Below are 27950 nucleotides of genomic sequence, written 5' to 3'. Positions count from 1 at the left end.
CCATGTGTGGATCAGGCCGAACCGCCGAAACGCACACTTGGGAACCACGTAGAACCTTGAAACTAAGGATCTCGCCCCGGGGCCCGCTGGGCTACCCTCACGCCGAATTTCGAGGCCCTGTGACTTTTCGGCTCAGAGTTAGAGACACAGTGACTTGAGACAAAAAACAGGTGGTTAGGGGTCAAAATAGGCACTTTGTGGTACTGAGGAAGACTACGGTGAAGTTTAGGTGGTTAGGGGACCTCATAGGCACTTCGTGGCAATGGAGAAGAAAATAGGTGGTTAGGGGTCAAAATAGGCACTTCGTGGTACTGAGGAAGACTACGGTGAAGTTTAGGTGGTTAGGGGACCCCATAGGCACTTCGTGGCAATGAAGAAGAAAATAGGTGGTTAGGGGTCAAAATAGGCACTTCGTGGCACTGAGGAAGACTATGGTGAAGTTTAGGTGGTTAGGGGACCCCATAGGCACTTCGTGGCAATGAAGAAGAAAATAGGTGGTTAGGGGTCAAAATAGGCACTTCGTGGTACTGAGGAGGACTATGGTGAAGAGTAGGTAGTTGGCGGACCCCAAAAGCACTTGGTGGACTCCCACGCGGTGCAATGGCACCCCCAGAGGCGTCCACAGAGAGCCTATGGTAATATATGCTAATCTCGGCCACTTTATATGCGATTTTGGAAAAGTGACACGGCACCGCTGAATAAGCAGCTCGTGTCGTCCATTTCGAGCACGCGGACCTCGAAGTGTCGGTGCTGACAATGGCAACTTAAATGAATGGGCAAAATACCACGAACAGCCTGGGTTCCCTTACTCCCCTTGGAATAAGTGGCTGTTGTAGTGTTTGGTCTGCTTCGCTTCACACTTGGCTGATCCCATCTTTTTTTCTTCTTGTATTTCTTCTAATGGTGCTTGGATGAAAAACAGGATGATTTTCACTGCTTCCTTCCATCTTTTCATCATCTTGTCATCTCTCTACTAATCATACATGCTTTGCAGTAAACCTTGTAATCGCAGTAGCTGTCCAGCAGAGCTGAGAAAGTCATGCAGTGAAAGTCTAAAACAATAAGATAATTTTGTTGTGTTTTATTACGCTCCAGCCACTGCAGGCTCGAGAGGCCCTGCTCCTGCCCCGGCTCGTGCTACTGCCCCTGCTCCTGCCCCTTATCCTGCTCCTCCAGCATTGTGGACCCCTGGCCAGGTGTCCCAGTCGCCTGCAGAGCTTCCTGTCCACTGGAAAGAGCAACTTCCATCTTTCCAGCAAGGCCTTCAACCCCTGTCCCTCTGCACCAGGACCATCCTCACTACAGCCACCCACAGGACTGCAGCGCCCTGCCCAGCCTCCTCTGCAGTCTCCTCCTCTGCGCCCTGCCCAGCCTCCTCTGCAGTCTCCTCCTCTGCGCCCTGCCCAGCCTCCTCTGCAGTCTCCTCCTCTGCGCCCTGCCCAGCCTCCTCTGCAGTCTCCTCCTCTGCGCCCTGTTCAGCCTCCTCTGCAGTCTCCTCCACAGCCTTCTGTCCAGCCAAGTGCTGCCTCTGCTCCTGCAACATCAACTGGGTCCAGTGTTGCAGACCAGGCTCCTGTATCTAAGCTTCTCATTATTCGTGTGCAGGTGCTGCAGCGTGATTTCCAATGACGTCCACGTCCGCCTCTTTTAGTCTACCTGATTCCACCTAGCCTCATCGCTATCTGCCTCTCAGACAGCCAGCTATCAGGAAGTGTTGGTTCCATGGTGTAATGGTTAGCACTTTGGGCTTTGAATCCAGCGATCCAAGTTCCAATCTCGGTAGAACCTTTTTAGGTTCTTTGCGGAAGGGTGGGAAAAAGCAGAGGTGATGCGCAACTGCTGACGTGGCAGTGAAATTGGCAATCTCAAACAGAGTCGGAATTGGGGAAACATGGGCTTAAAAAGCAAAGGCTTCATTTGCTCCTTGCTATCGTGCTTTTGGACTCAATGACTTAAATCTCTCCTGCTCATGGGAAAAGTTGACACACGCCAAGGTTCCATGGTGTAATGGTTTGCACTCTTGGCTCTGAATCCAGCGATCCGAGTTCAAATCTCGGTGGGACCTGCTTTTGCCAGGAATGTGTGCAGTACCTCGTTCGAAAAAACATTTTCGGCAGCACTGAGCCGCAAGAGCTCATCTAGGTAGTGCCCCTTGAAGGGGGGCGTAAAAAGGATGGACAGCACTGGAGAATGCAGGCATCGATCCCACTACCTCTCGCTTGCGCCTACTGCTTCCTACCGATTGAGCCAAAGTAAGCCCAAAGTAAGCCCACGTGAGCCAATCGTGTTTCTCTGCTGTGGCTTACTTTTGACCAATCGCGTTCTCTCCTGTGGCTTACTTTTGACCAATCGTTTTTCTCTCCTGTGGCTTACTTTTGACCAATCGCCTTTCTCTCCTGTGGCTTACTTTTGACCAATCGCGTTTCTCTCCTGGCTCTGCTCCTGTGGCTTACTTTTGACCAATTGGCGACCGCTATTATTATCGTCATCTTTGCAATCTTTCCAACAGGTAAGTCTATTCTTCACGACTGTATAATCGATCATTATTCATTCATAAACAGTGTTTGTTTTTGGACAATTAAACATGCCAATAAAGCTAGCTAGCGTGTAATAGCACACGTTTTATTCTGTACATGTGAACCTGCAACTTTACCATGATATACAGTAAAAAACATGCCACTACTGTCAAGATAATTAGCCGACCGCTAATTAAGCTATATCCTCCTTAAACCATTTTTTTGTTGTTGTTAATTTAGTATTTTTTTGTGTCATTCATTACATTATTATATACATTACTCCAGCCCACGTGCCCACCACCACTGTGCCCACTGCATCTGTCCTCACTGATGCTGTGCCCACTGCCACTGTATCTGTTCCTCCTCCACCTACTGCCACTAAGAACAGGCCACTGCTGGCGACCAATGTGTAGGCCCTGTTGGCGCGGGGGAAGCATTTATTTGCTTCACAGCTGGCACAAAAGATTTTGTCTCCAGCCAAACCCTGTAAGTCGGTAAGTTTTTTCTTTTTTCTCCAGCCACTGCAGGCTCCAGAGGCCCTGCTCCTGCCCCGGCTCGTGCTACTGCCCTTGCTCCTGCCCCTTATCCTGCTCCTCCAGCATTGTGGACCCCTGGCCAGGTGTCCCAGTCGCCTGCAGAGCTTCCTGTCCACTGGAAAGAGCAACTCCAATCTTTCCAGCAAGGCCTTCAACCCCTGTCCCTCTGCACCAGGACCATCCTCACTACAGCCACCCACAGGACTGCAGCGCCCTGCCCAGCCTCCTCTGCAGTCTCCTCCTCTGCGGCCTGCCCAGCCTCCTCTGCAGTCTCCTCCTCTGCGCCCTGCCCAGCCCCTCTGCAGTCTCCTCCTCTGCGCCCTGCTCAGCCTCCTCTGCAGTCTCCTCCACAGCCTTCTGTCCAGCCAAGTGCTGCCTCTCCTCCTGCAACATCAACTGGGTCCAGTGTTGCAGACCAGGCTCCTGTAAGTAAGCTTCTCATTATTCGTGTGCAGGTCCTGCAGCGTGATTTCCAATGACCACAAAAAAAGAGGCCGCTTTTCCTCTGTGCTGGAAACTTTGCACTGGCTACCTTTTAATAGTAGATTTAATCAAAAAATTGCGCTTTAAGCCATGGAAGCTGAAATGTTTGCGGCCCGGCAGCAGCAGGGAGGATGTATGTTTCGGCTCGTTGGTCTAGGGGTATGATTCTCGCTTAGGGTGCGAGAGGTCCCGGGTTCAAATCCCAGACGAGCCCATTATTAGGCTTTGCTTTTAATCTCTTCAGCCTGATTAGGGCAACCAGGATATTTATATCCCGGGTTTCGGCAGAGGAACCACGTCCGCCTCTTTTAGTCTACCTGATTCCACCTAGCCTCATCGCTATCTGCCTCTCAGACAGCCAGCTATCAGGAAGTGTTGGTTCCATGGTGTAATGGTTAGCACTTTGGGCTTTGAATCCAGCGATCCAAGTTCCAATCTCGGTAGAACCATTTCAGGTTATTTGCAGAAGGGTGGGAAAAAACAGAGGTGATGCGCAACTGCTGACGTGAAAGTGAAATTGGCACTCTCAAACAGAGTCGGAATTGGGGAAACATGGGCTTAAAAAGCAAAGGCTTCATTTGCTCCTTGCTATCGTGCTTCTGGACTCAATGACTTAAATCCTTGCTATCGTGCTTCTGGACTCAATGACTTAAATCTCTGCTGCTCATGGGAAAAGTTGACACACGCCAAGGTTCCATGGTGTAATGGTTAGCACTCTGGGCTCTGAATCCAGCAATCCGAGTTCAAATCTCGGTGGGACCTGCTTTTACCAGGAATGTGTGCAGTACCTCGTTCGAAAAAAACTTTTTCGGCAGCACTGAGCCGCAAGAGCTCATCTAGGTAGTGCCCCTTGAAGTGGGGCGTAAAAAGGATGGACAGCACTGGAGAATGCAGGCATCGATCCCACTACCTCTCGCTTGCGCCTACTGCTTCCTACCGATTGAGCCAAAGTAAGCCCAAAGTAAGCCCACGTGAGCCAATTGTGTTTCTCTGCTGTGGCTTACTTTTGACCAATCGCGTTCTCTCCTGTGGCTTACTTTTGACCAATCGTGTTTCTCTCCTGGCTCTGCTCCTGTGGCTTACTTTTGACCAATCGGCGACCACTGTTATTATCGTCATCTTTGCAATCTTTGCAACAGGTAAGTCTATTCTTCACGACTCTATAATCGATCATTATTTATTCATAAACAGTGTTTGTTTTTAGACAATTAAACATGGCAATAAAGCCAGCTAGCGTGTAATAGCACACGTTTTCTTCTGTACATGTGAACCTGCAACTTTACCATGATATACAGTAAAAAACATGTCACTACTGTCAAGATAATTAGCCGACCGCTAATTAAGCTATATCCTCCTTAAACCATTTTTTTGTTGTTGTTAATTTAGTATTTTTTGTGTCATTCATTACATTATTTTGAGCACAAGAAGATTTTTACTAAAACCTTTTAAAAAAAAAGTTTAATTCATATATGTTATACTATACTATGTTATACACCAGTATACATATTTATGTCATCTTTTTAAATACTATGTTATACATATTTAAAAAGACATGAATAGGCAAAAACAAGTGTTTTTTTGTTTCAACAAATGATTCTCAACTATGTTATAAAAGATATACCAAAACGATTTGATATACCATTTTAAGTTTTAGATCTGTTTGATGATCATAGTATTATGAATTGTCATAAACGCCTTTATGTTATATTTGGTGTTTCTTAGTAATCTCTGCCACAAAAGCTAAACAAAACAAAACAATTTAAGCATGGCATGATACCAGCAAGATTGTACCAAGAAGTGTTATTTATTTTCTTATTAATTAGTTCATCACACTATTTACAATTTGTACACAAGGCAATTCAAAGTGATTCACAGTTGTATAAAAAACAATAATGCTTATGCTCATAATAATAATAATCATTAATTATTATAATATTATAATAATTAATTACATAAAAAAGAAATGCTGTAGTAAAATACTTTCAGTTGGAATATGACAGCTATGTAATTTTCTGTTTATGCCTGTGTCCTTTCAGATTATGTATGCATACCCGGTTTTACGAAGAACCTCTGAGGGTCGACTCCTTATGGGGCCAACTGAGGAGGCCAATAGGAGGAAGATCGTGTTGGCAGGGAGGGCCAGGTGTAAAGAGGAGGTCCTGGCTGAGGCCACTGCCTTTGTGAGGCAGAATGGAGGGAATCCTGGAGACCAGTTCCTGGTTCTGGCTCACTGCAAGATCCAGTTTGGGAAACACCAGGGTCAGAGGTTCCTGTGGCTGCTGAAGAACTCACTGTGGTATGCCTGCTATCTGGTCAGCAGCATTTTGGGGGAGGAGGAGAGGGACAACCCGCTGTCGGACAACAAACACCTGTTCCTCAGATACACCTCGCAGATCAGGGAGGTAGGCGAGGCTGTAGAGGTGTATTAGAAAAAAACAGGCCATGCTGCAGGAGGCCCAGAGGACAGGAGACTCTTGGTGTCTGATGGTGGAGTTTGGGGATTTTAAGGGTAGGTCAATAATGGAGGTGTATGAGGACCCAAGCAAGGAGGCCCAGGCTCTCATCACCTACCTGAAGAAGGCAAAGGCCGGGCCTAACACCAATATGGCCCTTTTCAAAGCATACGTGCTGAAGAGGCAGGCTCCAGCCCACGTGCCCACCGCCACTGTGCCCACTGCATCTGTCCTCACTGCTGCTGTGCCCACTGCCACTGTGTCTGTTCCTCCTCCACCTACTGCCACTAAGAACAGCCCACTGCTGGCGACCAATGTGAAGGCCCTGTTGGCGCGGGGGAAGCAATTATTTGCTTCACAGCTGGCACAAAAGATTTTGTCTCCAGCCATACCCTGTAAGTGGGTAAGTTTTTTATTTTTTCTCCAGCCACTGCAGGCTCGAGAGGCCCTGCTCCTGCCCCGGCTCGTGCTACTGCCCCTGCTCCTGCCCCGTATCCTGCTCCTCCAGCATTGTGGACCCCTGGCCAGGTGTCCCAGTCGCCTGCAGAGCTTCCTGTCCACTGGAAAGAGCATCTCCCATCTTTCCAGCAAGGCTTTCAACCCCTGTCCTTTTGCACCAGGACCATCCTCACTACAGCCACCCACAGGACTGCAGCGCCCTGCCCAGCCTCCTCTGCAGTCTCCTCCTCTGCGCCCTGCCCAGCCTCCTCTGCAGTCTCCTCCTCTGCGCCCTGCCCAGCCTCCTCTGCAGTCTCCTCCTCTGCGCCCTGCCCAGCCTCCTCTGCAGTCTCCTCCTCTGCGCCCTGCTCAGCCTCCTCTGCAGTTTCCTCCACAGCCTTCTGTCCAGCCAAGTGCTGCCTCTGCTCCTGCAACATCAACTGGGTCCAGTGTTGCAGACCAGGCTCCTGTAAGTAAGCTTCTCATTATTCGTGTGCAGGTCCTGCAGCGTGATTTCCAATGACCACAAAAAAAGAGGCCGCTTTTCCTCTGTGCTGGAAACTTTGCACTGGCTACCTTTTAATAGTAGATTTAATCAAAAAATTGCGCTTTAAGCCATGGAAGCTGAAATGTTTGCGGCCCGGCAGCAGCAGGGAGGATGTATGTTTCGGCTCGTTGGTCTAGGGGTATGATTCTCGCTTAGGGTGCGAGAGGTCCCGGGTTCAAATCCCAGACGAGCCCATTATTAGGCTTTGCTTTTAATCTCTTCAGCCTGATTAGGGCAACCAGGATATTTGTGAGAAATTGGGGATAAAATGTGCCAGAGAGAGGCCGGTTAGCTCAGTTGCTTAGAGCGTGGTGCTAATAACGCCAAGGTGGCGGGTTTTCATCCCCGTACGGGCCACTCATTTTCTCTCTGGGACCTTCGCTCTGCTCTTCTCGAAAATGACGGGCGGTCTCCCAGACATCCCTGCTGGCTAAACCATACAAGTATCTGGCCGAAATAGCTCAGTTGGGAGAGCGTTAGACTGAAGATCTAAAGGTCCCTGGTTCAATACCGGGTTTCGGCAGAGGAACCACGTCCGCCTCTTTTAGTCTACCTGATTCCACCTAGCCTCATCGCTATCTCCCTCTCAGACAGCCAGCTAGCAGAGTGTGTTGGTTCCATGGTGTAATGATTAGCACTCTGGGCTTTGAATCCAGAAATCCGAGTTCAAATCTCGGTGGAACCTTTTTAGGTTCTTTGCGGAAGGGAGGGAAGAAACAGAAGTGATGCGCAACTGCTGACGTGGCGGTGAAATTGGCACTCTCAAACTGAGTCGGAATTGGGGAAACATGGGCTTAAAAAGCAAAGGCTTCATTTGCTCCTTGCTATCGTGCTTCTGGACTCAATGACTTAAATCCTTGCTATCGTGCTTCTGGACTCAATGACTTAAATCTCTGCTGCTCATGGGAAAAGTTGACACACGCCAAGGTTCCATGGTGTAATGGTTAGCACTCTGGGCTCTGAATCCAGCAATCCGAGTTCAAATCTCGGTGGGACCTGCTTTTGCCAGGAATGTGTGCAGTACCTCGTTCGAAAAAACTTTTTCGGCAGCACTGAGCCGCAAGAGCTCATCTAGGTAGTGCCCCTTGAAGTGGGGCGTAAAAAGGATGGACAGCACTGGAGAATGCAGGCATCGATCCCACTACCTCTCGCTTGCGCCTACTGTTTCCTACCGATTGAGCCAAAGTAAGCCCAAAGTAAGCCCACGTGAGCCAATTGTGTTTCTCTGCTGTGGCTTACTTTTGACCAATCGCGTTCTCTCCTGTGGCTTACTTTTGACCAATCGTGTTTCTCTCCTGTGGCTTACTTTTGACCAATCGCCTTTCTCTCCTGTGGCTTACTTTTGACCAATCGCGTTTCTCTCCTGGCTCTGCTCCTGTGGCTTACTTTTGACCAATCGGCGACCACTGTTATTATCGTCATCTTTGCAATCTTTGCAACAGGTAAGTCTATTCTTCACGACTCTATAATCGATCATTATTTATTCATAAACAGTGTTTGTTTTTAGACAATTAAACATGGCAATAAAGCCAGCTAGCGTGTAATAGCACACGTTTTCTTCTGTACATGTGAACCTGCAACTTTACCATGATATACAGTAAAAAACATGTCACTACTGTCAAGATAATTAGCCGACCGCTAATTAAGCTATATCCTCCTTAAACCATTTTTTTGTTGTTGTTAATTTAGTATTTTTTGTGTCATTCATTACATTATTTTGAGCACAAGAAGATTTTTACTAAAACCTTTTAAAAAAAAAGTTTAATTCATATATGTTATACTATACTATGTTATACACCAGTATACATATTTATGTCATCTTTTTAAATACTATGTTATACATATTTAAAAAGACATGAATAGGCAAAAACAAGTGTTTTTTTGTTTCAACAAATGATTCTCAACTATGTTATAAAAGATATACCAAAACGATTTGATATACCATTTTAAGTTTTAGATCTGTTTGATGATCATAGTATTATGAATTGTCATAAACGCCTTTATGTTATATTTGGTGTTTCTTAGTAATCTCTGCCACAAAAGCTAAACAAAACAAAACAATTTAAGCATGGCATGATACCAGCAAGATTGTACCAAGAAGTGTTATTTATTTTCTTATTAATTAGTTCATCACACTATTTACAATTTGTACACAAGGCAATTCAAAGTGATTCACAGTTGTATAAAAAACAATAATGCTTATGCTCATAATAATAATAATCATTAATTATTATAATATTATAATAATTAATTACATAAAAAAAATGCTGTAGTAAAATACTTTCAGTTGGAATATGACAGCTATGTAACGTTCTGTTTATGCCTGTGTCCTTTCAGATTATGTATGCATACCCGGTTTTACGAAGAACCTCTGAGGGTCGACTCCTTATGGGGCCAACTGAGGAGGCCAATAGGAGGAAGATCGTGTTGGCAGGGAGGGCCAGGTGTAAAGAGGAGGTCCTGGCTGAGGCCACTGCCTTTGTGAGGCAGAATGGAGGGAATCCTGGAGACCAGTTCCTGGTTCTGGCTCACTGCAAGATCCAGTTTGGGAAACACCAGGGTCAGAGGTTCCTGTGGCTGCTGAAGAACTCACTGTGGTATGCCTGCTATCTGGTCAGCAGCATTTTGGGGGAGGAGGAGAGGGACAACCCGCTGTCGGACAACAAACACCTGTTCCTCAGATACACCTCGCAGATCAGGGAGGTAGGCGAGGCTGTAGAGGTGTATTAGAAAAAAACAGGCCATGCTGCAGGAGGCCCAGAGGACAGGAGACTCTTGGTGTCTGATGGTGGAGTTTGGGGATTTTAAGGGTAGGTCAATAATGGAGGTGTATGAGGACCCAAGCAAGGAGGCCCAGGCTCTCATCACCTACCTGAAGAAGGCAAAGGCCGGGCCTAACACCAATATGGCCCTTTTCAAAGCATACGTGCTGAAGAGGCAGGCTCCAGCCCACGTGCCCACCGCCACTGTGCCCACTGCATCTGTCCTCACTGCTGCTGTGCCCACTGCCACTGTGTCTGTTCCTCCTCCACCTACTGCCACTAAGAACAGCCCACTGCTGGCGACCAATGTGAAGGCCCTGTTGGCGCGGGGGAAGCAATTATTTGCTTCACAGCTGGCACAAAAGATTTTGTCTCCAGCCATACCCTGTAAGTGGGTAAGTTTTTTATTTTTTCTCCAGCCACTGCAGGCTCGAGAGGCCCTGCTCCTGCCCCGGCTCGTGCTACTGCCCCTGCTCCTGCCCCTTATCCTGCTCCTCCAGCATTGTGGACCCCTGGCCAGGTGTCCCAGTCGCCTGCAGAGCTTCCTGTCCACTGGAAAGAGCATCTCCCATCTTTCCAGCAAGGCTTTCAACCCCTGTCCTTTTGCACCAGGACCATCCTCACTACAGCCACCCACAGGACTGCAGCGCCCTGCCCAGCCTCCTCTGCAGTCTCCTCCTCTGCGCCCTGCCCAGCCTCCTCTGCAGTCTCCTCCTCTGCGCCCTGCCCAGCCTCCTCTGCAGTCTCCTCCTCTGCGCCCTGCCCAGCCTCCTCTGCAGTCTCCTCCTCTGCGCCCTGCTCTGCCTCCTCTGCAGTTTCCTCCACAGCCTTCTGTCCAGCCAAGTGCTGCCTCTGCTCCTGCAACATCAACTGGGTCCAGTGTTGCAGACCAGGCTCCTGTAAGTAAGCTTCTCATTATTCGTGTGCAGGTGCTGCAGCGTGATTTCCAATGACCACAAAAAAAGAGGCCGCATTTCCTCTGTGTTGGAAACTTTGCACTGGCTACCTTTTAATTGTAGATTTAATCAAAAAATTGCGCTTTAAGCCATGCAAGCTGAAATGGCTCGGCAGCAGCAGGGAGGATGTATGTTTCGGCTCATTGGTATAGGGGTATGATTCTCGCTTAGGGTGCGAGAGGTCCCGGGTTCAAATCCCGGACGAGCCCATTATTAGGCTTTGCTTTTAATCTCTTCAGCCTGATTAGGGCAACCAGGATATTTATATCCCGGGTTTCGGCAGAGGAACCACGTCCGCCTCGTTTAGTCTACCTGATTCCACCTAGCCTCATCGCTATCTGCCTCTCAGACAGCCAGCTATCAGGAAGTGTTGGTTCCATAGTGTAATGGTTAGCACTTTGGGCTTTGAATCCAGCGATCCAAGTTCCAATCTCGGTAGAACCTTTTTAGGTTCTTTGCGTAAGGATGGGAAAAAGCAGAGGTGATGCGCAACTGCTGACGTTGCAGTGAAATTGGCAATCTCAAACAGAGTTGGAATTGGGGAAACATGGGCTTAAAAAGCAAAGGCTTCATTTGCTCCTTGCTATCGTGCTTTTGGACTCAATGACTTAAATCTCTGCTGCTCATGGGAAAAGTTGACACACGCCAAGGTTCCATGGTGTAATGGTTTGCACTCTTGGCTCTGAATCCAGCGATCCGAGTTCAAATCTCGGTGGGACCTGCTTTTGCCAGGAATGTGTGCAGTACCTCGTTCGAAAAAACTTTTTCGGCAGCACTGAGCCGCAAGAGCTCATCTAGGTAGTGCCTCTTGAAGGGGGGCATAAAAAGGATGGACAGCACTGGAGAATGCAGGCATCGATCCCGCTACCTCTCACATGCTAAGCGAGCGCTCTACCATTTGAGCTAACTCCCCTCGATGATAGAGAGGAGGTGTCCATCGCTCTCAAAGACAAAGACGAGGCGCGATCCCTAACACGTGTGCAGGTGCTGCAGCATGATTTCCAATGACCACAAAAAACAGGACGCATTTCCTCTCTGCTGGCAACTTTGCACTGGCTACCTTTTAATTGTAGATTTAATCAAAAAATTGCGCTTTGAATCCAGCGATCCGAGTTCAAATCTCGGTGGAACCTTTTTAGGTTCTTTGCGGAAGGGAGGGAAATAACAGAGGTGATGCGCAACTGCTGACGTGGCGGTGAAATTGGCACTCTCAAACCGAGTCGGAATTGGGGAAACATGGGCTTAAAAAGCAAAGGCTTCATTTGCTCCTTGCTATCGTGCTTCTGGACTCAATGACTTAAATCCTTGCTATCGTGCTTCTGGACTCGATGACTTAAATCCTGGTACTCATGGGAAAAGTTGCCACACGCCAAGGTTCCATGGTGTAATGGTTAGCACTCTGGGCTCTGAATGCAGCGATCCGAGTTCAAATCTCGGTGGGACCTGCTTTTGCCAGGAATGTGTGCAGTACCTCGTTTGAAAAAACTTTTTCGGCAGCACTGAGCCGCAAGAGCTCATCTAGGTAGTGCCCCTTGAAGGGGGGCGTAAAAAGGATGGACAGCACTGGAGAATGCAGGCATCGATCCCAGTACCTCTCCCTTGCGCCTACTGCTTCCTACCGATTGAGCCAAAGTAAGCCCAAAGTAAGCCCACGTGAGCCAATCGTGTTTCTCTGCTGTGGCTTACTTTTGACCAATCGCGTTCTCTCCTGTGGCTTACTTTTGACCAATCGTGTTTCTCTATTGTGGCTTACTTTTGACCAATCGCCTTTCTCTCCTGTGGCTTACTTTTGACCAATCGCGTTTCTCTCCTGGCTCTGCTCCTGTGGCTTACTTTTGACCAATCGGCGACCGCTATTATTAGGCAAGGCAAGTTTATTTATATAGCACATTTCATACACAATGGTAATTCAAAGTGCTTTACATAGAAGAAATTAAAATAATCAAAAGAAATCAGAATAATTAAAACAGTTTGGAATAAAAGATAAAATACAGAAATAATCAAATGAAATCAGAATAATTAAAACATAAAATAAAATACAGTGCAAACAGTCGGACGAACAGTGGCACAGTGCTCATTCAGTAAATGCACAGTTAAACAGATGTGTTTTGAGTCTGGATTTGAATGTGACTACTGTAGGAGCACATCTGATCTCTTCTGGAAGCTGGTTCCAGCTGCGGCTGGCATAGTAGCTAAAAGCAGACTCGCCATGCTTAGAGTGAACCCTTGGTATTTCTAGCCGATGTGATCCTAATGATCTGAGTGATCTGTTGGGTTTATATTCACTGAGCATATCTGCAATGTATTGAGGTCCTAGGCCATTGAATGATTTATATACCAGTAATAATACTTTAAAATCAATCCTAAATGTAACTGGCAGCCAGTGTAAAGACCTGAGGACTGGTGTGATGTGTTCATATTTTCTGGTTCTGCTCAGAATCCTAGCAGCAGCGTTCTGTATGAGCTGCAACTGTCTTATGGTCTTTTTGGGAAGGCCAGTGAGAAGTCCATTACAATAATCCACCCTACTGGTGATGAAAGCATGCACAAGTTTTTCTAAGTCTTGACTGGAAACAAAGCATCTAATTCTTGCAATATTTTTCAGGTGATAATATGCTGATTTAGTTATTGCTTTGACATGACTAATGAAACTAAGGTCTGACTCTAGAGACACACCCAGATTCCTGACTTGATTTTTAGTTGTTTGACCCCTAGACTGAAGGTATGCGTTCACCTTGAGAACTTCATCTTTGTTTCCAAACGCAATGACTTCAGTTTTGTCTTTGTTTAACTGAAGAAAGTTTTGGCACATCCAATTGTTTACTTCATCAATGCATTGGCAAAGGGAGTCAATGGGGCTGTAATCGTTAGGCGATAGGGATAAGTAGAGCTGTGTGTCGTCTGCATAGCTATGGTAAGCGATTTTGGTTCTTTCTCATTATTTGGCTCATTGGGAGCATGTACAGGTTGAATAGGAGTGGCGCAAGAATTGAGCCTTGAGGGACTCCGCATGTCATGGATGTCCACTCAGACTTATGGTCTCCTATACTCACATAATAACCTCTGCCTCGTAAGTATGACCTGAACCATTTTAGGACTATCCCAGAAAGCCCGACCCAGTTTTCCAGCCTGTCAAGAAGTATTTTGTGATCGACAGTGTCAAATGCAGTACTGAGGTCGAGTAGTACCAGCACTGATAATTAGCCTGTATCAGTATTTAATCGAATATCATTTATTATCTTTATGAGCGCGGTCTCTGTACTGTGGTGCGGTCGGAAACCAGAGTGAAAATGGTCAAAGTATCCATTCGAGCGTAAGAATTTGATCAGCTGATTGAAGACAACTTTTTCAATGTCCTGCCTATGAAAGGAAGATTTGATATCGGTCTATAGTTTTTTAATATGGTCTTATCCAGATTGTTCTTTTTCAGGAGGGGCTTGACGACAGCAGGTTTCAGGGAGGTCGGAAAACTCCCAGAGAGAAGTGAGGCATTTACCACATCCAGGAGATCTGCTTCTAAGCTGTGTAACACATTTTTGAAAAAAGATGAGGGAAGTGCGTCAAGGGCGCAGGTTGATGTTTTTAGTTGCTGTACGGTTTCTTCCAAAATTTTGCCATCAATTTCTTCGAAATCAGACATAGTGGCTACTTTCTCGTGCTGTTGTCTGATCTGCCTGACCCCAGCGCAACTCAAGGATGAGCTGATCACCTTTCTGATATTATTGATTTTCTCAGAGAAGAAAGAAGTAAACTCACTGCACTTTCTCACTGAGAGCATTTCACTGGGAATCTGGCTTGGGGGGGTTGTCAGTCTCTCTACAGTAGCAAAAAGAGTGCGCGTGTTGTTTATATTGCTGTTTATAATATTCGAGAAAAAAGTCTGTCTAGCTTTGCTTAGTTCCTTATTGAAAGCATGGATGCTGTCTTTGTAGATGTTATAATGGACTACAAGTTTTGTCTTCCGCCACATGCGCTCTGCTTTTCTGCATTGTCTTTTCATATTTTGCACTGCTGTTGAGTTTCTCCAAGGTGCTTTTTGTCTGCCACTCTTCTTCCTGACTTTCACAGGAGCAATATCATCAATTACACTCTTAACTTTTGAGTTAAAAGAATCAAGGAGAAAATCAACAGAGTCAGCAGATATGCTTGGTGTTAAAGATATAGCCTTCATAAATAGTACACTAGTGTTCTCATTTAAGCATCTCTTCTTGACAGACACAGATCTAGCTTCAATGGCAGGAGAGATCAATATATCAAAGAAAATACAAAAATTATCAGACAGTGCTACATCCTTAATAACAATTGATGAAAAGTTTAGACCCTTACTGATAAGTAAATCTAGAGTGTGTCCACGATTATGTGTGGGTCCATGTACATGCTGAGTCAGATCAAAAGTTTTTAAAACAGTTTTGATTTCTTTTGCCATATTGTTTTCTGCATTATCTATGTGAATGTTAAAATCTCTGCAATGGCAAAGCAGTCAAACTCTGAGGAAATTGTTGATAACAGTTCTGTTAAGTTCTCAGCAAAAGCTGGAGAGTATTTTGGAGGCCTGTAAACAATGATAAGTAAAATGCGTGGAGCACCTTTTAACACAATACCGAGATACTCGAAAGACGGGTAATTCCCAAATGATATTTGCTTACATTGATAGACATCTTTATAAAGAGCAGCTAAACCTCCGCCTCTTCTGACAGCTCTGCAGACACTCATAAAAGTAAAGTTAGGAGGGGCTGTTTCATTGAGGACTGTTGCACTGCAACTTTCTTCTAGCCAAGTTTCATTTAGCAACATAAATTCCAGGTTGTATGTGGTTATTAAGTCGTTGCCTAAAAGTGATTTATTTTTAAGTGAGCGGATGCTTAAAAGTGCTAACTTAACAGTCTTACTTTTTGTCCCCACAGCAATCTTGGTATGTCGTGTAATAGGCACCAGATTAGATGGGTTTGCTGTACGGCTTTTGAAGGCCTTAGACTTTCTATCATGTAATCGAACAGCAATAGAAAAAGATACAGGCACACTGGGTTCCCGCTTGTTCTGTAAACATTTGAGAAAGTTATTGTTATCATAGCGGGGACCCGACACATATCACTGAGAGCTGGTATCAGTTGTTTTTGGTTCACCTCGAGCCGCTGGGGGAGGGTGTGGGCCCTGGCGCTGTGGCAGAGGCCGAAGAGCTCTCACAGGAGGAGGGGGAGGGCGAGCTGGGCCCGCAGGCTTTGGTGGTTGTGGGGCCTGGCGTTTTTTGGTTGGTATCTGGGAGCTCGCAGCAAAAGAGTGGGATAGTCTAGTTCCAGCATGCACCAGTTGTTCCATTTTCTCTGAGAAGCACAGAAGTGGAGATGCTGGAGAGAGTGATAATGTTTCCGGTGAGAGGGATTTTTGCTCTGGTGTTATTGGAGGCTGTAATATGCTGTCCTGGTTTCCCTGGCTGTTTTCCAGAAAGTCGTCTATGGGTGCTGTATCTTGGAGCAGTGCTGGTATGTCACAGTCTGTCTGTGGTGAGCTCTGTGGGCAGGGCTCAGGTGAGATTGTGTCCGTGAGCAGAGGTTGTTGTGGCTGAGTGGTGTTATCACTGTCCTTGTGTGATGTGTCAACCGCATGTCCATTCAGGTGCTGAAGTGAAATCCTGTGGTCATTCATACTGTATCCAGGTGTGTGTGTGCCATTCAGGTTGAGTGGATTGGCACACATTGCAGAAGGATGACGGAGGGAGAAGTACATATTGTCCTTTAGCACTCTTGAACCAAGTTTGTTTGGGTGGTGGCCATCCTGTTGAAACAGTTGCCTCTGACTCCAGAAAAGATTGAAGTTGTCAATAAAGTTCACTCCTTTTATATTGCAGGTTTTTTGCAGCCATGTATTAAGCCCAAGCAACCGTGAAAACCTGTTTGTTCCTCTTGCTGGGAGTGGTCCACTGATGAATGTTTGAACTTTCAGTCTTTTAAGTGTTTCAAAAAGTTCATTGAAATCCTTTTTAAGAAGTTCCGACTGCTCTTTATGAATATCATTCTTCCCCACATGAATGATGAGTCGATTTGCAGTCTTATGTTTCATCAGAATGTTCTGAAGTTCCCTGTTTACATCAGAAGTTGTTGCTTGTGGAAGGCAGCACGTTGTTGTATCCCTGCTATTAATGTTTCTGATTACGGAGTCGCCCACTATCAGAGTCCTGGGCTCGGCTGCACTGTGAGCTGAGTGCCGCTGTCTGCTCGACCTTGAGCCCCAGTTAGCATCAGTGTTAGCTACTGGCTGATTCTGTCTGTGTGCGATCACATTCATCAAATTTGGGGATTCCTCATTCATTAATACTTCAAATCTGTTCTCAAGATGTATAGGCGGTGGTAGGAGACCAGTGTTTGCAGTCCTTGTCAGAGCCGTATCTGGGGTAGAGGATGCTACTGCAGTAATATGTGATGCTCGTGACAATCTGATGTCTCGAGTGCCTTTGGGTCTCGCACCCTGTTTGTGCCATCGATTAGTAAAACGATCGGCTTGTTTCTCTACACTCAGTATGGCCTGTCGAGAAGCACTAGATTCATGGGACTCACCGGCTGTATGCTGAGGACGTCCATGACGAAGCTCTGTTGTGTGTTCCGTCTGGTTTGGTGGTCCCGCAATTAACTTTGTTTCAAGAATTGCAATCCTGTCTGTGGCAGTTGGAGCAGCAAGTAGATTCCAGAGGAGGCATTTTCTTATCCTTATGAATGTAGGCAGTTGTGTTTTCTCTTCCCCGGAATGTAAGCTTTCAGTGGGAGGCTGGTCGAATTAAATAATTCTGCTTTTTTTTGTAGTAATCCAAGCATTTGAGCACTGTGCTGATTTGCTGAAGTTAAAATTAGGTGATAAAAGGAGATAAATTATAGAAATATAAAAGCAATAGAGCAAAGCGCGGAGCAGTAAGCGAGAGCGTCCGAACAGTAGCTGAGCAGGAAGTAGTCGTCATCAGTAGTAATTATCGTCATCTTTGCAACAGGTAAGTCTATTCTTCACGACTGTATAATCGATCATTATTTATTCATAAACAGTGTTTGTTTTTAGACAATTAAACATGCCAATAAAGCTAGCTAGCGTGTAATAGCACACGTTTTCTTCTGTACATGTGAACCTGCAACTTTACCATGATATACAGTAAAAAACATGCCACTACTGTCAAGATAATTAGCCGACCGCTAATTAAGCTATATCCTCCTTAAACCATTTTTTTGTTGTTGTTAATTTAGTATTTTTTTGTGTCATTCATTACATTATTTTGACCACAAGAAGATTTTTACTAAAACCTTTAAAAAAAAAAGTTTAATTCATGTTATACTATACTATGTTATACACCAGTATACATATTTATGTTATCTTTTTAAATACTATGTTATACATATTTAAAAAGACATGAATAGGCAAAAACAAGTGTTTTTTTGTTTCAACAAATGATTCTCAACTATGTTATAAAAGATATACCAAAACGATTTGATATACCATTTTAAGTTTTAGATCTGTTTGATGATCATATTATTATGAATTGTCATAAACGCCTTTATGTTATATTTGGTGTTTCTTAGTAATCTCTGCCACAAAAGCTAAACAAAACAAAACGATTTAAGCATGGCATGATACCAGCAAGATTGTACCAAGAAGTGTTATTTATTTTCTTATTAATAAGTTCATCACACTATTTACAATTTGTACACAAGGCAATTCAAAGTGATTCACAGTTGTATAAAAAAAAAATAATGCTTATGCTCATAATAATAATAATAATATTCATTAATTATTATAATATTATAATAATTAATTACATAAAAAAGAAATGCTGTAGTAAAATACTTTCAGTAGGAATATGACAGCTATGTAACATTCTGTTTATGCCTGTGTCCTTTCAGATTATGTATGCATACCCGGTTTTACGAAGAACCTCTGAGGGTCGACTCCTTATGGGGCCAACTGAGGAGGCCAATAGGAGGAAGATCGTGTTGGCAGGGAGGGCCAATGTTGTGGTTTTCAATCTTTCTGAAAATTAACTTCACAGAGATCTTTGATGCCAGAAATAATTAGACTTTATTTTCGAACGCCGTCCCGTTCCATAGAACGGCGCTCTAACGCTCTCTGGCCCTCTGGCCTTCCAGTGCGCTCCCGAGTACATTTTGGTTCAGAGTTATATACATACTTCTTCTTCCAAAGAAGGTAACACACCCTATAGATAGTTTTGGGTAAAGGTCTTTTACCATGTGACTTCTCAGAATAGAATTTTCTGCAGCAAACAACATTCCATTCAAGGTCTTTCACATACACAGAGGAAATCCAAAGTCACAGACAGAAGAAATAATTGTGTCCAAATATATAGCAAAATTACTTGTTTTCTAAATAATAAAATCTTCTACATAAGGAGGAGGTCCTGGCTGAGGCCACTGCCTTTGTGAGGCAGAATGGAGGGAATCCTGGAGACCAGTTCCTGGTTCTGGCTCACTGCAAGATCCAGTTTGGGAAACACCAGGGTCAGATTTTCCTGTGGCTGCTGGAGAACTCACTGGGGTATGCCTGCTATCTGGTCAGCAGCATTTTGGGGGAGGAGGAGAGGGACAACCCGCTGTCGGACAACAAACACCTGTTCCTCAGATACACCTCGCAGATCAGGGAGGTAGGCGAGGCTGTGGAGGTGTATCATATAAAACAGGCCATGCTGCAGGAGGCCCAGAGGACAGGAGACTCTGGATGTCTGATGGTGGAGTTTGGGGATTTTAAGGGTAGGTCAATGAAGGAGGCGTATGAGGACCCAAGCAAGGAGGCCCAGGCTCTCATCACCTACCTGAAGAAGGCAAAGGCCAGGCCTAACACCAATATGGCCCTTTTCAAAGCATACGTGCTGAAGAGGCAGGCTCCAGCCCACGTGCCCACCACCACTGTGCCCACTGCATCTGTCCTCACTGCTGCTGTGCCCACTGCCACTGTGTCTGTTCCTCCTCCACCTACTGCCACTAAGAACAGGCCACTGCTGGCGACCAATGTGAAGGCCCTGTTGGCGCGGGGGAAGCATTTATTTGCTTCACAGCTGGCACAAAAGATTTTGGCTCCAGCCAAACCCTGTAAGTGATTTGCAAGCTTTAAAATCATTACAGTATATATTATGCAGTATATATGTCTAACGAAAATACGTGTTCAACAGCTGCAGGACCACGTGTACATCCTGCGTCTGAGTCCGCAGCCCGGAGACAGCTCTTTACATGTGGTGAGTATCACTTAACGCATACAAGTGTGTTGGTGACATGTGCTTAGTGTTTTATGTTATTTTACAGACTCTGCTGCTACGGATTTTTTTGAGGAGGAAGATGACCTGGAGATGGCAACTGTAGCCTCGCAAGCTGAGGAACAACTTCCTCAAGGTATGTAAATCTTAAACAATATTTTACAAACAATTACAAATAAAACAAAACAGTATTTTTTAAATGACATATTATTTTATTTCACAACACAGAGGATTGGCATTTCTCAGGTGTCAATCTACATTCACTCTTTGAGTGAACATCCTCAAAGGAAAAAAGATAATTTAAAGGTGTATGTAAAATGTTTTATTTAATTTTTTATCGTAATCACTGACTAAAGCTCATTCTTGTCATCTCACACTTCCCCCACTCCCCTTGGAATAAGTGGCTGTTGTAGTGTTTGGTCTGCTTCGCTTCACACTTGGCTGATCCCATCTTTTTTTCTTCTTGTATTTCTTCTAATGGTGCTTGGATGAAAAACAGGATGATTTTCACTGCTTCCTTCCATCTTTTCATCATCATGTCATCTCTCTACTAATCATACATGCTTTGCAGTAAACCTTGTAATCGCAGTAGCTGTCCAGCAGAGCTGAGAAAGTCATGCAGTGAAAGTCTAAAACAATAAGATAATTTTGTTGTGTTTTTTTACGTTCCAGCCACTGCAGGCTCGAGAGGCCCTGCTCCTGCCCCGGCTCATGCTACTGCCCCTGCTCCTGCCCCTTATCCTGCTCCTCCAGCATTGTGGACCCCTGGCCAGGTGTCCCAGTCGCCTGCAGAGCTTCCTGTCCACTGGAAAGAGCAACTCCCATCTTTCCAGCAAGGCTTTCAACCCCTGTCCCTCTGCACCAGGACCATCCTCACTACAGCCACCCACAGGACTGCAGCGCCCTGCCCAGCCTCCTCTGCAGTCTCCTCCTCTGCGCCCTGCCCAGCCTCCTCTGCAGTCTCCTCCTCTGCGCCCTGCCCAGCCTCCTCTGCAGTCTCCTCCTCTGCGCCCTGTTCAGCCTCCTCTGCAGTCTCCTCCACAGGCTTCTGTCCAGCCAAGTGCTGCCTCTGCTCCTGCAACATCAACTGGGTCCAGTGTTGCAGACCAGGCTCCTGTAAGTAAGCTTCTCATTATTCGTGTGCAGGTGCTGCAGCGTGATTTCCAATGACCACAAAAAAAGTGGCCGCATTTCCTCTGTGCTGGAAACTTTGCACTGGCTACCTTTTAATTGTAGATTTAATCAAAAAACTGCGCTTTAAGCCATGCAAGCTGAAATGTTTGCGGCCCGGCAGCAGCAGGGAGGATGTATGTTTCGGCTCATTGGTATAGGGGTATGATTCTTGCTTAGGGTGCGAGAGGTCCCGGGTTCAAATCCCGGACGAGCCCATTATTAGGCTTTGCTTTTAATCTCTTCAGCCTGATTAGGGCAACCAGGATATTTATATCCCGGGTTTCGGCAGAGGAACCACATCCGCCTCTTTTAGTCTACCTGATTCCACCTAGCCTCATCGCTATCTGCCTCTCAGACAGCCAGCTATCAGGAAGTGTTGGTTCCATGGTGTAATGGTTAGCACTTTGGGCTTTGAATCCAGCGATCCAAGTTCCAATCTCAGTAGAACCTTTTCAGGTTCTTTGCGGAAGGGTGGGAAAAAACAGAGGTGATGCGCAACTGCTGACGTGGCAGTGAAATTGGCACTCTCAAACAGAGTCGGAATTGGGGAAACATGGGCTTAAAAAGCAAAGGCTTCATTTGCTCCTTGCTATCGTGCTTTTGGACTCAATGACTTAAATCTCTGCTGCTCATGGGAAAAGTTGACACACGCCAAGGTTCCACGTGTAATGGTTTGCACTCTGGGCTCTGAATCCAGCGATCCGAGTTCAAATCTCGGTGGGACCTGCTTTTGCCAGGAATGTGTGCAGTACCTCGTTCGAAAAAACTTTTTCGGCAGCACTGAGCCGCAAGAGCTCATCTAGGTAGTGCCCCTTGAAGGGGGGCGTAAAAAGGATGGACAGCACTGGAGAATGCAGGCATCGATCCCGCTACCTCTCGCTTGCGCTTGCTGCTTCCTACCGATTGAGCTAAAGTAAGCCCAAAGTAAGCCCACGTGAGCCAATCGCGTTTCTCTGCTGTGGCTTACTTTTGACCAATCGCGTTTCTCTCCTGTGGCTTACTTTTGACCAATCGCGTTTCTCTCCTGTGGCTTACTTTTGACCAATCGCGTTTCTCTCCTGTGGCTTACTTTTGACCAATCGCGTTTCTCTGCTGTGGCTTACTTTTGACCAATCGCGTTTCTCTCCTGTGGCTTACTTTTGACCAATCGCGTTTCTCTCCTGTGGCTTACTTTTGACCAATCGTGTTTCTCTTCTGTGACGTACTTTTGACCAATCAGCGGCTCCTATTATTGTCATCTTTGCAACAGGTAAGGCTATTCTTCATTACTGTATAATCGTTTAATATTTATTCATATACATTGTGTATTTTTGGAAAATTAGACATGCCAATATAGCTAGCTAGCGTGTATATTACAGGTTTACTTCAGTACCTGTGAACCTGTAACTTTTCCCATGATAAAATACAGAAAAGAAAACATGTAGCTACTGTTAAGTTAATTAGCCGGCCGCTAATTAAGCTATATCCTCCTGAGACCAAAAAAATTTTAGTTAATAATTTAGTATTTTGTGTGTCATTACATTGTTTAGAGCATAAGAAAGTTTTTTGCAAAAACGTTTATTTTTATTTTTATAATGTTCATATAGGTTATACTATGTCTTCTGTATAGGACACTACTAGGACTCATTTTTTTATTATTATTTTATTTAAAAAGACGTGATCTAAAAAAAAACCATTGTTTTTGCCTATTCATGTCTTTAAATAAAATAATAATAAAAAATGAGTCCTAGTGTCCTCTACAGAAGACATAGTATAACCTATATGAACATTATTAAAAAAAAAAACGTTTTTGCAAAAAACTTTCTTATGCTCTAAACAATGTAATTACACACATAATACTAAATTAACTAAACTTTTTTTGGTCTCAGGAGGATATAGCTTAATTATATCAGTGTTTTATATCCTGAAATTGTTTAGGTTTCAGGATTTTATATACCAAACTTTGTATGAAGATGATTCCCAACTATGTTATAAAAGATAACAGAATGATTTGATATAGACTTCCATTTTGCTTTATGCAATATGTGTGTAAAATGGCCATAAGAGGGTTTTCCCATTTTATACAATGTATCTATGTATCTAATTTGCATATTAATGTATTATTGGGGCAACATGTAATGAAAAAAGAAGTGTAATAATGGGAGTTAGTAGTAATTGCCAAGATTTTCATAATAATATCTAATATTTCATATAATTTCTTTCCATATTGTCACCCAAAATGCCTGAAAAACATGATTTAAGTCCTGCTGTGTAGTTTGCTAAATTATTGTAACACACTTAACATACAGGTATCTTTTAGATTGACAGAGGTAATAGTCTCTTTCTGATTTTCATTTCAGAAAATGTACGCATACCCCGTTTTTCGTCGCCAGTCAGCAACATCAAACCGTCTCCTCATGGCGCCATCGGCGGAGGCGAAGCAACTTCAAAATGTGGTGTCTGGAAGGGCCAAATCGAAGGAGGAGGTGCTGGCAGAGGCAAGTACTTTTGTCTGCACAAACGGTGGAGATCCCAGTGACCAGTTTTTAGTACTGGCTCACTGCAAACTTCAGTTTGGGATGTACCAGGGTCAGAGATTTAGATGGCTCCTGGAAAACTCTCTGGGGTACGCAGTGTATTTGGTGCTCAGCATTTCCAGTGAGAACGCGCAGACAACCCCACTGTCAGAAAATAAACAACCGTTCCTACAGTACACTTCTCATATTAGAGAGATGGCAGAAGAAGTAGAGAAGTATAACAGGAAGCAGGAAATGCAAGCAGAAGCCCGGGCAACTGGAGACCAGGGCTGCTTGATGGTGGAGTTTGGTGACTTTCAGGGCCGGTCCATGAAGGATGTTTATGAAGACCAGAGCAATGAGGCCGAATCCCTCATCAGGTACTTGGTTAAGGCAGATGCCAGGCCCAACACTAACATGGCCATTTTCAAGGCGTATGTCCTGAAAAGACGGGCTTCTGATATGGGCACCAGTGTACATCAGCCTGCACGTCCACCTGCAGCCTCCAGTACCTCTGCACGTCCACCTGCAACCTCTAGTGCCTCTGCACGTCCACCTACAGCCATCCAAACTGGTTTACAGCAGACCGCCACTGTGAAAGCACTGTTGGCGCGTGGCAAACATTTGTCACCTTCACAGCTGGCAAAAAAACTAATGTCACCAGTTAAACCCTGTGAGTAGGAGTGTAAATATAGAATTTTCCCTACAGCAGTTCTACATGTATTGATTTATCGTCATGGCAAACTTGTCCACTTGTTGTTTCCAGATCCATTACTGCAGTCCACTTTACCTCCTCCGGCAGCAGAACCCCCAGCCAAACATTTGGTCCCAAAGCAGCTTTTCGCTACTGGTAAGTAAGCAACATCTTACATATGTTTGTCTCCATGTATTGATCACAGTAATAGTTTTAACATTTGTGCTCCAGGCACTTCCATTCCCACTGCTGAAGATGATGATGAGGAGCTGGTATTTGCTGCATCACAATGTGAAGCACAGCTAAATACAGGTGTGGCATATGACACAAATGCAAATATTATAAGAATGTTTTGTGGAAACCCACTGAGAATCATTATTTTTGAAAATAAATAAACATTTTTTAAATATTTTTTGTTTACAATACAGAATTATGTGACATCATGCCTCAAGCGGGAGGCATTCTTTGAGTGCACTTCTTCCAAACCTTAAGGATGTCCAAAGGTGTCAGTGTATTTATTTGCGTTTCCGAACTTACCTGTTGCTAAACAATCACTGGATAACTTTTTCACACCGCTTGCTCTTCTCACTCACTCAACCTGAGCAGACAGGATGGTGGAGATTCATTGTTCTAATAATTAGAGGAACAGTTTTTCCTTATTGTGTCTGTGTGCATGCTTCATGTCTGTGGGCATCATACTTTTTTTTACTGAATTCATCACGACTCATTTTCCTTCTTTCATTCCATCTAATCCTCATTCTCAAAGAGCTATATTGATCCCATATTCCTTACATCAATAAAGTGTACACTGTGTTCTTTGCTTCTTGACACTAATACCATTTTCTTCACTGTTATTCCTAAATATAATCATAATTATTATTAATACTTGTTTAAAATTACTGCTTCGCCGGCTGTTTGTGGACTGCATTTATGGCATATTACTATCAAATAACAGTCATCCTTATATTGTTTATGTTACTGTTCACTCAGAGGCCTGTGCCGGTCCGTCTCCATCAGCGGAAACAGCACAGACACCAGCTCTTCCTCATCATCAGCCACCAACTGAGCTTCCTAGTCACTGGAGAGATCATCTTCCACCTTTCCAGCATGAGTGGATCCGGAACACACTGTTTAAGGCCAACATGCGAACCGAAAAGCCAGAAATAGTGTCCCAGCTGAAGCTTTGGTGGTATCCTCCTCAGCCCCCTTTAATAAACACCCAGCCACCCGCCTCACCTGACCTCTTCTTCTGTCGGCCCATTTTCTTATGGATGCCGCTAAAGATGTGGTTGTTTCCTCTTGTCTGCGTTCGCCCAGACTGTGGTAAGCACAGACTTACAGCGGCAGGACTTTACCGTACCGTGCGCAAGGTCTTGGACATTGATGGGTGGTATGACCTTGCCACTGAGTATCTGGAGTGCAAACGCTGCAAAAAGAAGTATCCAGCTTGGAATGAGGACATCTTAGGACAGCTGGATATGGGCCACCGCAGTCAGTTTCCAGCTTTGCTGACATACAGGTAATTCATAATGACAATCATTCATTATCAGGCGCTTTTATTTGTGTTATTTTTTCCAACCAAAGCATTTGCATGATTATACTGTTGTTTCTTTAGATACTCATGTGACAACCGGGTGGTGAGGATGATGAGGGAGAGGACACTGGGCAACAGTGTGACTCAGCTCTACAAGAAGCTGATGGAACAACACAGTGAGGCATGGACACAGCGTGTCCTGCAGTACCTGACTGCCTGTGAACCATTCACAAGCTCCTCCCTTGTGCAGCCTCCTGTGTTTGCTGAGCCTCCCCTTTTACCTGCCCTTCCTAAACCTAAGTTGAACTAGGGGGCGCGGCACGGCTGCTGACCCTGTGCTTCTCCGTTCGTTTGTTTGTTGTTTGTGAATTTTTGGCGTTTATCGTGTTGTAAACTTTTGTTTTGTTCACGTCCTTGAGTTAAGCAACATGGAAATGGATTACTTGCGCGCAGTGGTGATCTTTTTTATCCTATATGCTGTCGTTAGAGAGAACTTTGCCCTAGCCGGGAACAATGAAGGAAGTGAACGAACGTCGCCACTGATTACATACTCGAGGGAATTTCTTCTTGCCCTAAGGAATAAAGCTGTGTCTGTGGACTTAAATCACGTATCATCAACCCCTCATGGAAAAGCCCAAGGTAGGAAAACGAAAAAAAGAGGCTCGAGGGGGGGCGTTCGTAACAGGTTGAGAAGGCGAGGAAACAGACACCCGCTTCCCATCATAACTCTGTCAAACGTCAGATCATTAAATAATAAACTGGATGAGATCACAACACGTCTCCGGTTTGATGAGGATTTTCGGAGGAGTAATTTGCTCTGCTTCACAGAGACATGGCTTCACGAGGACAGCACTTGCATTGATATGGAGGGATTTACAGTTATAAGAGCAGATCGTGATAAGGTGTCATCTCAAAAATCCATCGGGGGAGGACTCTGTATGTTTATTGACAGCGCTTGGGCTTCACAATTCAAAGTACTCAAGAGAGTGTGCACTAGAGACTATGAGCTGCTGTCTGTATCTATCAGGCCGTTTTACCTTCCGCGGGAGTTTGGGCAAATCACCATTATTCTTGTTTATGTCCCAGGGCCTAATAACAAAGAAGCTGCGGAAATAATAACCGACAGCTTCAATGCTGCTCTCTCCCGATCAGCAGATCAGCCGGTGTTTATTTTGGGGGATTTCAACACATGTCAGCTGTCACCTCATCTACCCACTCTGCAGCAGTATGTCACCACGCCCACTCGCTCCACTCGCATACTGGATCAGTGCTTCGGTAACATCCCAGACGCATATAAGGCAGTGAGTCGCCCTCCTCTTGGTAAGTCCGATCACAATGTCATTCATCTCCTTCCAACATACAGACAGAAAGTCAGGCGTGAAAAACCACTCCTGAAAACTGTACGTCAATGGACTGAGGATGGGGAGGAGGAGCTAAGAGATTGTTTTGACTCTACAGATTGGCGCATGTTTTTTGACGCATGCTCTGATCATCACTAATTGACAGACACAATCACATGCTATATCAAGTTCTGTGAAGAAACTGTTATCACTTCCAAGATAGTTCAAGTGTTTAGTAATAACAAGCCATGGCTCTCAAAGGATCTTAAAATGTGTCTGAATGAGAAAAGGGCTGCATTTTTGAGAGGAGAAGCTGACTTAGTAAAGGAGAAAGAGAAGGATTTCAAGCGTAAAGCTTTTACAGCAAAAATAGATTTTAAGAATAAGGTTGAGCAAAGATTTTGTACAGGCAATGCAAAACAAGCATGGGAGGGATTAAATACAATAATGGGTAGGGAAAGAAAAAAACAAAGTGTAAACGTGGCAGATTGTGGCAAATTTGTTATTGATTAAACATTTTCTATGGAAGATACGATGTGAGAGACCCAAAAATAGGGTGCAATATTACCTGTGATCAGATTGGTAGTTATGAACATATACAGCTTTCTGAAGAAGAAGTAGCCATGTGTCTCTCTAAAATCAGACCAAACAAAGCCCCTGGGCCTGATGGCCTCCAAGGAAGGGTGCTAAAGGTATGCTCTCAACAGCTTAAAGGGGTTCTTACTCAGCTGTTCCAAATTTTGCTGAATTGTGGTGTTTTTCCAAACGTATGGAAGAAGTCCACA

General features: G+C 44.8%; 7 non-coding genes across 7 annotated transcripts; all 7 read left to right on the top strand.

The window, feature by feature from the left end:
• Positions 1 to 3677: 3677 nt before the first annotated feature.
• Positions 3678 to 3749, top strand: trnap-agg (transfer RNA proline (anticodon AGG)). Its single transcript has one exon. It is a non-coding gene; the product is annotated as a tRNA-Pro (tRNA).
• Positions 3750 to 4225: 476 nt separating this feature from the next.
• On the top strand, positions 4226 to 4297 carry trnaq-cug (transfer RNA glutamine (anticodon CUG)). The gene has a single exon. It is a non-coding gene; the product is annotated as a tRNA-Gln (tRNA).
• Positions 4298 to 7095: 2798 nt separating this feature from the next.
• On the top strand, positions 7096 to 7167 carry trnap-agg (transfer RNA proline (anticodon AGG)). The gene has a single exon. It is a non-coding gene; the product is annotated as a tRNA-Pro (tRNA).
• Positions 7168 to 7423: 256 nt separating this feature from the next.
• Positions 7424 to 7496, top strand: trnaf-gaa (transfer RNA phenylalanine (anticodon GAA)). Its single transcript has one exon. It is a non-coding gene; the product is annotated as a tRNA-Phe (tRNA).
• A 90-nt stretch (positions 7497 to 7586) lies between these two features.
• On the top strand, positions 7587 to 7658 carry trnaq-uug (transfer RNA glutamine (anticodon UUG)). The gene has a single exon. It is a non-coding gene; the product is annotated as a tRNA-Gln (tRNA).
• Positions 7659 to 7899: 241 nt separating this feature from the next.
• trnaq-cug (transfer RNA glutamine (anticodon CUG)) lies at positions 7900 to 7971 on the top strand. The gene has a single exon. It is a non-coding gene; the product is annotated as a tRNA-Gln (tRNA).
• Positions 7972 to 12064: 4093 nt separating this feature from the next.
• On the top strand, positions 12065 to 12136 carry trnaq-cug (transfer RNA glutamine (anticodon CUG)). The gene has a single exon. It is a non-coding gene; the product is annotated as a tRNA-Gln (tRNA).
• Positions 12137 to 27950: the final 15814 nt, after the last annotated feature.

The sequence above is a fragment of the Siphateles boraxobius genome, unplaced genomic scaffold (genome assembly GCF_051911475.1).
Source record: "Siphateles boraxobius isolate OS27281-9 unplaced genomic scaffold, OSU_SipBor_1 269, whole genome shotgun sequence".
Classification (NCBI taxonomy): domain Eukaryota; kingdom Metazoa; phylum Chordata; class Actinopteri; order Cypriniformes; family Leuciscidae; genus Siphateles; species Siphateles boraxobius.
Note: the sequence above shows the minus strand (reverse complement) of the source record. Positions and strands in the feature narration are given on the sequence as shown.